This window comes from Microtus ochrogaster, chromosome 26 (assembly GCF_000317375.1).
Source record: "Microtus ochrogaster isolate Prairie Vole_2 chromosome 26, MicOch1.0, whole genome shotgun sequence".
Lineage (NCBI taxonomy): Eukaryota > Metazoa > Chordata > Mammalia > Rodentia > Cricetidae > Microtus > Microtus ochrogaster.
Window position 1 is genome coordinate 8,753,170 of NC_022025.1, and position 10,924 is coordinate 8,764,093.

The window sequence follows — 10,924 nt, forward strand, 5'->3', positions numbered from 1 at the left end:
TTAAAAGAATACAGTTTCCGTGTAATTATTTTGGGGCATAAGCTAAACTAGCCATGCGGGCGGCAGGGTGCTGGGGACGCACAGGGAGGCAGCCCAGCCACTCTTATTTCAACAAACTTGAGAAAATGACTTTTAGGCAAATGAAAACCAGGAAAACAGTGTTTCAATAAACTAACCATAATTTTCTTTTCTGTATTTTTCCTTTCCTAATTTTCTTTTCCTATTTTTCTATCTTTACTTAACCTGTTAAAAAGCATGCATTTTTCAGTCTACTGAGCTTCCCTTAAGCAAGAAACAAAAGAAAAAACCAAAACAATAACAAAAAACTCCCAAAACCAACGACAGTGAAATAATAAACTCTCCTCCAGCAAGCACAGCTGGACCTCCGGCTCATCCTTTGTCCTGCTGTTTGACTTCCTCTGGGCCTCACCGCACAGACCTGTAAACATTAACTGCTAGGACATAAAAAGCATGTGTGCAAACATGGGCATGTCAGTAACCTCTGTGTGAATTTGCTGCAGCTTGGGTTGATCTGTTCTACAAATGCACCCTGATGACTTTTGAGAAAAGAAATTAAGGATAATCCTTTGGCTTTCTCCAAGTTAAGCAGTCAATATTTTATTGTTTTCTGTTGTTCTGAATGTGCTCTGAGGGAGAGCCCCTTTCCTGTCACCATGTGATGTAACTGGTGCCCACAGTCACTCCTCACCCCTCCTGTCTACTCCTCCCCTCTCCTGCCCACTCCTCCCCTCTCCTCCCCACTCCCCTCTCCTGCCCACTCCTCCCCTCTCCTCCCCTCTCCTCCCCTCTCCTCCCCTGCTGTAGCTGGTGCTCACACCCACTCCTCACTCCAGGTCCCTTCCCTTTCTACATTGTCAAAACCTTTGCCACCTGCAAGAGTCTCTTAAATATCATTTTTGTTTTATTTGATTAAGAGTAGGTCTCAGGCTATAGTCCAGACTAGCCTCAAATTGACAATCCACCTGCCTCATCCTCCTTTGTGCTGGGACTGTAGGTGGCTGCTCAACATAACTACCAGTGTAGCATCTTTATAGTCCACTTACTTTTGTTTTTCCAATCTACAGGTGTTTCTTAACATTTCAGAACATCTCTATGTTTGTAAATCACATGGGTTGTTACCTGGCTGTGGTTATACTTCTCTTTCCTCTGCTAAGTATCGAGAAATTCAGAACATCCGTTTATCTTTGCCTCACACTTGCCCTAATCTGGAACTTAAAACTCCAACTGTCCATAGATGAAAAGATTGGAAAATCAGTCCACCCACCTGTAGCTTTTATCTTTGTATTTACTGGGTGTCTACACTGCTAAATGCTTTCGCCTGAGTGCTACAATTCCCCTAACAACTCAGCACTGTCATGTATCATCCTCCAGCCTACCTCTGAAGCCAAGACGCCTGACTACAGAGTAATGAACCTTGTACCATTTCGCATCTTAGTAAGGAATATAGAAGTTGCTCATGGATGAATAGCACTCATCTCTATAAAATCATGGCTATAATTCTACATATGCAAAACTGTGAGTTACTCTATCTTGTGTTTTCCGTTTGCATTTTTCTCTTAGGAATAGACTTGCTCTGATGTACTAAAGAGAACCCACCTACTCTCAATATAATAGCTAATTACATCTTACTAATTGCAGTGATGATTGCTTTCTATATTAAATTAAAGTTTTTGTATGTAGGTACACAGTTTTCCCAAGAGCTTTGTCAGATTATTGGCACCAAGATCCATAAGCTTTCAGACTGCCTTGGACTGCTAGCCCACAAATAAGAACATGGAGACTTATTAATTATTAATTATGACAGCTTGGCCTTAACTTAGGCTTTTCCACAGCTAGCTCTTAGAACTTAATTAACCTGTTCTTATTATGTTCTGTCACATCGCTCGGTTACCTCTCCTCTGTATCGTATGTCTGGTTTGTCTCTCATCTCCCTGGTGTATTGCCTTTCTTCTTCCCAGAGTTCTCTCTCTGCCTGGAAGTCCCACCTATACCCTCCTGCCTGGCTATTGGTTGTTCAGCTTTTGATTACACCAATCACAGCAACACACTTTCACACAGTGTACAAATATCCCATAGCAAATATCCCTTAACTCCAATTCAGTAAAACTATGCAAAATAAAGAAGCATTATCAAGTAAGGATTACATTCACAATGTACAGTCCATATGTATTTGGCAAATTCAGAAAAAACTGTATTATCTATCTTATCTTAGTGAGTCTGAAGTTTTACATCTAAAATAATTTTTTATCATGATTTGTATTGCCATTATAAAATATCTTTTTAATCCTTAAAACATTTTGATTTGTATTACCATTCTAAAATATCTTTTTAATTCTTAAAACATTTTCTTAGATGAACAACTTAAGCTTTTATTTATGTCTCTCAACCTTATATACTTTACATCTCTTTTGTGAGATTTTTTTCTGAATTTGTTAACAAAAATTGTAACTATAATTATCTATTCTTCAACCCCACCAGAGACCTGAGAATGACATAATATTACCTGAGTAAACAGGAAGTGTAGAGCAAGCAACTTTCAGAACTATAGAAATGCCAGAAACAGATTTCAGGAACTTACTTATCTCTGTCCCCAGACTGCATTTCTCATAAACAAGACTAAATTTTATTTGCCACTTACCATTTGAAATCACTACCATAATTGTCACTATTCCAAAATCTTTATTTTCCATTCCTTAAACTTTAAAATAAATGGTACAAAAGATTCTAAAAGAACTCAGATGTTTTGACAAGCCATGCAGTGTTTTTGGATTTTCCTACCCAGGTCCTGCAGCTTAATGAAAGCAACCTGTCATCCTTGACATTCTAAGAACCACAGAGGAATGCAAAGAAACACTTGCATGGCCTTCAATTTGACAGCATCAATGTATCTTAAGGTTATAACTTTATAAGTTCAATTTCTGTTTTCAAACACAAAAACGAAAGTGAAATCATCTATGAAAACTTCTTGTAGAAAAAATAAGTTGATCAAGGGAAATTTGGAAGAAAATGTAAGCCTTGGAAGGAATTCCTATTATTATTAAAAGGCACTTTTTTTTAATTTATTTATTTATTGAGGATTTCTGCCTCCTCCCCGCCACCGCCTCCCATTTCCCTCCCCCTCCCCCGATTAAGTCCCTCTCCCTCATCAGCTTGAAGAGCCATCAGGGTTCCCTGACCTGTGGAAAGTCCAAGGACCGCCCACCTCCATCCAGGTTTAGTAAGTTGAGCATCCAAACCGCCCAGGCCCCCCCAAAGCCAGCACGTGCAGTAGGATCAAAAACCCATTGCCCTTGTTCTTGAGTTCTCTGTAGTCCTCATTGTCCGCTATGTTCAGCAAGTCCGGTTTTATCCCATGCTTTTTCAGACTCAGGCCAGCTGGTCTTGGTGAATTCCCGAAAGAACATCCCCATTGTCTCAGAATGTGGGTGTACCCCTCGCGGTCCTGAGTTCCTTGCTCGTGCTCCCCCTCCTTCTGCTCCTGATTTGGACCTTGAGATTTCTGTCTGGTGCTCCAATTTGGGTCTCTGTCTCTGTCTCCTTTCATCGCCTGATGAAGGTTAATATTCAGGGGGATGCCTATATGTTTGTCTTTGGATTCACCTTCTTATTTAGCTTCTCTAGGATTGCAAATTATAAGCTCACTGTCCTTTAATTATGGCTAAAAACCAAATATGAGTGAGTACATCCCATGTTCCTCTTTTTGGGCAACTGACAAAGGTCTGATCTCCAAAATATATAAAGAACTCAAGAAACTAGACCGTAAAAGGCTAACCAACCCAATTATAAAATGGGGCACTGAGCTGAACAGAGAATTCTCAACAGAAGAAGTTCAAATGGCCAAAAGACACCTAAGGTCATGCTCAACTTCCCTAGCGATCAGGGAAATGCAAATCAAGACAACTTTAAGATACCATCTTACACCTGTCAGAATGGCTAAAATGAAAAACACCAATGATAGCCTTTGCTGGAGAGGGTGTGGAGAAAGGGATACACTCATCCATTGCTGGTGGGAATGCAAACTTGTGCAACCACTCTGGAAAGCAGTGTGGCGGTTCCTCAGGAAATTCGAGATCAACCTACCCCTGGACCCAGCAATACCACTCTTGGGAATATACCCAAGAGAGGCCCTATCATACAACAAAAGTATATGATCAACTATGTTCATAGCAGCATTGTTTGTAATAGCCAGAACCTGGAAACAACCTAGATGCCCTTCAATAGAAGAATGGATGAAGAAAGTATGGAATATATACATATTAGAGTACTACTCAGCAGTAAAAAACAAGAACTTCTTGAAGTTTGCGTACAAATGGATGGAAATAGAAAACACTATCCTGAGTGAGGTAAGCCAGACCCAAAAAGAGGAACATGGGATGTACTCACTCATAAAAGGCACTTTTCTACCCTGAGTTAAGTGACATTTTTGTTACTATCTGAAGTACAATTCTGTGTAGTTTAACAGTTTCTAGTTAAATAACTATAATAAATAACTATAAAGCTGTTTTTGAATATACCCTTTATTTTGTGCATTGACTGAATATGAATTTAATGGCTAACAAATGTTAACCATCTACTACATTTAGTACCACAAGGATATTGTCTTCAAGGAGTTGGCAGTGGTTGCACCAGTAGCAAGGGAAAATCCATGATGATGTCTGCAAGATATTTTTATGTGAAGATTATGTTGATAGTTGATTGGTTTGGACCTAGTTGCAGAGAACAAAATGGGTAGCAGCTAAATTTAGTGGCAAGAGGTATATTATGGTCTCACGGGATAATCTAGAAAGCTCAAGACACAGTTCCTAAAGATATACCACAAAACCAAGACACTAAGGGTAGCAATGTCTCAGTACTCGGTGGAGGTTGTGCCATAGGGGCACTGGCTAAACCGGTCTGCTGCCAGGCTAGGGCAGAGAACTGTGGGGCATTTTTAAGAAGGGAGGGAATAGGGAGAGCACACACATTGCAAAGGAATGTTCAGTTTTAAATAGATTTGGACAAGGTTCAGTTTTGTTCTTTGGAACTTGAGCAATTCAAATTCACAATGAATACATTATAGACCAAAATGTCTGTGTCTTCCCAAAGCTCGTATTGGAAACCTCACTCCATAGGGTGACAGCATTGGGAGGTAAGTCCTCTGGGGGGCAGTTAGGGGAAATGGCAAGGATGGAACCCTCAGGACTGGAACCGATGTCCTCAGCAGAGCCATGGGCGTCAGCTTGACTCCTCTCTCTGCTCAGCCTTGAGAAGGTAGAATATGGGTTGGCACTCTGCCACCTGCACGAGGGTCCTCACCAGAATAGTGACACTCTGGCCTCAAGTCTTCCTGTCTCCAGAATATGACAGACTTCTGTTGTTTGAGATCTACCTTGCTTAGAATACTTTGTCATATGAGCACAGACTGATAAGACAACCAACAGGAGTAATGGCTTCAAGGAGGGCTCTGGAGGCTTTGTGATTTCCAGAACTGAGAGAAGTAGTTTCAAGACAGATGTTGGAGCACTATGCAGGTGAAGGTTAGCGTAGAAGCTCAGAAGCTAGCTCAGTTTGCTCAACTAGAATCTGGTCCTTCAGGGTTCCTGCTTTAAGAAAGAGTCTGAGACATTCTGTAGGACACAGAAGAAAGTGACTGACAAACTGCCAATATAGACAAAACAGTCTTCCAAATTTCCTGTTTTATGGAAAAACTTCCTGGAGACTATGGGCCTGTTGGCTGAAGATGGGTGCCCCAATATTACAGAAGAACTTTGGGTAACTGTCCAGGCAGCAAGATGTCTCTGTCAATTCTAGAACTTTGGAAGTTGCTTGCAATGCACTTCCTGTTTACTTAGGTAATATTACATCCTTCTGGAGTCATTAAAGAGTTGAAGACATATAGTTACAGTTTTCCTTAGTTATGATAAAGAACAAATTAGATATAAAACTAAAGATAGGATAGATGATAGAGTATTTTTCAAATGTAAATGGACTAAATATTGCAAATATAATTTTTGCTTGATACCTGTTCTGTTATATATAATTTTACTATGTTAAACTTAAAACCTTCCTTTTTATTTGGACAGAAAAGGAGAGATGATATGGGATGTCCTTCTGCATGTGTGTTGTTTATACTGGTTAATGAATAAAGCTGCTTTGGCCTATGACAGGAGAGAATATAGCCAGGCTGGAAGAGGTACATGTGTATAGAGAGAGTAGGCAGAGTCAGAGAGACACCATGTAGCTGCCAGAGGGGAAAGACGCTCAGAATTTTTACTGGTAAGCCAGAGCCTCATGGAGATACATAGATTAATAGAAATTGGTTAATTTAAGATGAAAGAGTTAATAAGAAATTATTAAGAAGCCTGAGCTAATAGGTCAAACAGTGTTATAATTAATAAAGTTTCTGTGTGATTATTTAGGACAGAGAAGTCAAGAAATGACCAAAAAAGAAAGGTTAAGAGAGGGGAGGGGACAGTAGGGAAGGGAAGGAGACTTATGACCAGAAAACCTTTAACAGATCCTACGGTGAAGAGAAAATTCCAGTCAAGCTGATTGTGAAGTGACCTCTAGGCAGCGGCAGGAGAATTCTCATAGAATAAATGCAGTTTTTAAAAAGTAAAAAGCAGAAGGCAATGGCGACATCTTGAGCAGCACAGAGTATAAGTGGGACAGGAAGCAAGATTGTCATTTGCTTTCGTGTTGGCAAGTCTTGTGTGCCGTGATGGGCACTGTCCCATGGGAGCAGTAATAGCAGAAAATAAACGGGAATGGATGGAGATGTAAATGGTCGGTCATTAATCAGAGTTAGGCTGCAAAAATGTCTCCTCCAAAATGCTTACCCTTTAAAGTAAGGAGCAATATACTCTGAAAGCCACAGGAAAAGAGCAAGGTGGGGGAAGCGTTACTCTTTTTTCTTTATTTAATCAGAGGAGGAAATGACATTCACATACAGAGGAGAATGATCTCAGAGAAAGGCAAAAGTCAAAGAAAGGAGAGAAACCCAGGGAGCGTCATCATTGCATACAGTAAGAAGCTTTAGAGGGAGTCTCTTCTAGTGGGACAGGAAAGAGGGTCAGGCAAGACCTCGTGTAGAATCTCCTTGGCTGTGAGAGGCAAGGGTCGGGAGGGGAGCGCCTACTCCACGTGTAGTGGACGTGAGGGACAGCACAGTGACTGTGGCCCGTGGCCGCTGAGGAGCACAGCAAGAGGGGACCATTTGCAGAAACGCCCCACTTCTCTATGGAGGTCCCCTCGAGAATCCAGAGGAGCTCTGCTGATTACACAGCTGTAAGCAAAGATGCCAGGCTGAACAGCTCCGAGGCTCTCCGGAGGACTTACACGGCTTACACGGCCTCCCACATCTTCCTCCGTCCCCCTGCTCAGCTGTCTTTCCGAACAAGTATTACAAATGAGGTCTGGGCCGGTATCAGGAAATGAAAGGGCAAGTTATTTTTATCTGATATCGGGAACTTTTCTGATGAAGTGAATTCACCCTCTGGGACTTTCATAAGTTAAAACAGCCAATTAAAATGGTCTTCTCCAAAATCCTGGCAGGAAAATGACTCATGTAGGATGAACCATTCCAGTGATGTGCTTATTATAAATTAATAAAATAGGCAAAATTAATAAACTATACCAGAAATTATTTCTATAGACAGAACTTAGCTTCTCTTGTCACACAAAGAAACTAAGAAGAAAAAAGGTTCACCTGGGGAGGGGTAAAAGAAAGGAAGGAAGAAGAGAAGGGGCTATAGGAGAAGGAGGGACGGGGTGGCCGGGGCGATGGAGCTCAGCAGCCAGGAAAGGCATCGGTAGACTGGAGTGATTTTTCTCTAACATTCTGCATCACTAAAATCTATTCAGTTTCCCTTTTAAAGTGTTGGAAGACAATTTGATCACATGGATTAAACAGAGGTAGGTTTGTGATGCACTATGAAGAATATGTTTTGAGAATATCCATATTCAAGCTTCCAGCTTGAGATTTGAATCATGCACTCGACTTGTTGCTTTAAAAATATTGTCTATTGGCTCTGTGCCCATTAACAAACAAGCTCTCTCTCGTCATAGTTTGCGGAGTGCAGATACATTCAAAACACAATTTAGAGCTTACGATTCCTCATTAGCATACATGTAAATATTATAAATACTAAAAAATTGTGGTTGGGAGCAGAAACTCTGACAAGATCCAGGAAACTGAGATATATTTGTGCCCAAGCTGTCATTCGGCTGTTTCCATGCTATTTTAGCATTTTGTTCATTCCTTGTCTACCTAATGCTAGCACTCTGCTTCATACTGCATCGCTAGAGACGGTTCTTATGGGAAGAGCTTTAAACATACACACATACACACACGTGTGTGCATGCACACAGGTCACGGGTGTACATGCATGTGTGTGTGTATATATACATGGTTTTCTGGATAGATTTATATTTAAGATGTTGATTTTTTTCTCCTCAAAATATAGGGAAAAAGACAAAGAATCCCTAAATTTTAGCACACATTTTACTTTTGTGGCAAATACTAAAAGTGATATATTATGTGATGTTAAAAAATTTATATAGCCCAAAAAATATTAAATGTCTCTATCTGTTCCCTTCACCCTTGATATTAACCTATATTTAAAAAATACTTACTTTTAATAGTTTCTTGTGATATCATTCTCTCACTGAAATATATTTATCCAAAAATGAAATATATGTATCCATATCAATGTAACTAGTTCTGAATTTATTTCCTCAAAAGAGATTTTTTTTTATTTTAAGATATACTTTAGCTCACTCTGTCTCTTCTTTTTCTGAAGAGGCTGCCTCTGCCTCTGCCTCTGCCTCTGCCTCTGCCTCTCCCTCCCCCTTCCTTTTCTCTCTCTCTCTCTCTCTCTCTCTCTCTCTCTCTCTCTCTCTTCTTTCTTTCTCCCACTCCATAACCCTTAACCCTTATACTCTTCCCACTAAATAAACTCTATATTTCTGCCCTCCCCAAAGATCTACTTTAATGGAAACACTACCTTTAGATAATGGTGTTTGAATTTTGTAATGTGAGTCTGGGTGGTGTGGCTGCTCTGTCCCCTGCTCCGTCGGCCTGAGCTGTTATGGCACCGTCAGTCCCCAGTGTGTCTGAGGCAAACAGCATACGTGTTCTCTCCCAGGGGGAAGCCCTTGTGGCAGAGTCATGGGCTGGGTTCTTGTCACTTGCTTAACTACTTCCAACTTTGGATTCACTGATGGGATGTTCTTGTGAATTCGAGGGAAATGCGCTCTTCCATTTTTATTGTATCTTTCCCTTCCTCTTCGTACGATCACAATGTGTAGTTTTTGACTGCGATGGGGTCCTCCACCATATTCATTATGATCTTCAGGTCTAAGCTGAAACGCTTTATCTGGAATTCTGGATTTGGCAAATTCATGACGAATCCCATCTGTACCAATGAGTAATACTACACCATTTGTCACAGTTTGTAGTTTGCTTGGAGGTCTATGAACTACAGAGGGCAAAACCCCTCCCATAAGTGTAGCAGCCATTCCCTTTAGAGCCTTATAGATGGCAAAACTAATAAATACTACCACAGTCAGGGTTACCTAATACCAGCAGTGACAGACGTTGATGGCGTGTGAGGCAGAGCTGCGTACTGAGAGCTGGTGTCAGGTAAGCATCCTAAAAAACCATAGCAAACCATTCTGCATCTTTCTGTTTCCCAATAAAGCAGAATGATCTATTATTTATCACTATCACTGTGTACCATTATTGGGTAGTCTATCACCAGAGGTACTAAAATGTATTGCTCTAGTCCCTTCAAATAAACAGTTGGGTTGTTTTCAGCATTCACTCTTAACAGGAATTCCTATAGCACATATGCCTGTATACACCTTTGACAACACATAGTGAGTACGTTGCTAGGTTAAATTAGCAGCAGTAGCTAGAAGATATGAGTATTTTCAGTCTTGATGGATATTGCAAACCTGTCTTCTAGAAACAATGAAGAAAGTCATACTATCAACAGAATATAAGAGAACCCGTTTATCCACACCAAGGCCAGCACTAGGAAAATCAAACTCTTCTCATTTTTGACTGTTCAACTGGAAAGAAATACAATTTATTTTTCATATTTTGCATTTCTTCAATTGTAACAGAGTGAACACCATTCCCAAGCAACTTTATCGCCATTGAAGTTTTTGAGAAACATCTTGTTCTTTGAAGAAATTGGTTTGGTCATCTTTCCTTGGCTTTTTTACACGTGCTGTTTGTAAATTAAGAAAATCACCATTTTGTTCTCTGCATAAAACTCCTTTCCAGCTCCTGCTGCGGCAAAGACCCTTATGTTAAGGGCTGATTCCCTACTTGTGGTGTTGCTGAGCAGTGATAAAAGCAATCAAGAAATGGGCCTGGTAGAAAGTACTGGTCTTTAGGAGCAAGGAAGGAATTTCCCTTTCTTGCCTGCTGCATCCCAGCCATGAGATGAGTAGTAGTTGGCTTACTTCATGGTCACACAATGTTGTGTTTGCCTCTCTACAGGCACAAGGCAATAGGTCTTCCATGGACTCAAACTGTTACAAGCAAGGGTATACAGAGCATCCAATGAGGTCACTGGTTTCTTGTGTCCTGTAATAAGACACATGTAATATAGGTAATGCTAGAAATAGAGATAATGTGTCCAGAAGGGGAGAAGAGAGCTGGGAATGGTCCAAGGCTTAAGGGCTCTAAGCTATTAGAGATCCTCTACAGGCTATTTATAGAGCCCCTGCGTTCTCCTGAATTTGGAGAGCTTGGGCTTTCCTTCCTCACCTCCCCCGCCCCCATACTGTTCTGCTACATGAAGTCCATGGGTAGAAAGGATTGCAGTCTAGATCTGCCACTGTGTTTGTTCATTTGGTTTTATAATATTTTTATATATTATTTGAGAATTTTATACATGTTTTGATCACACCC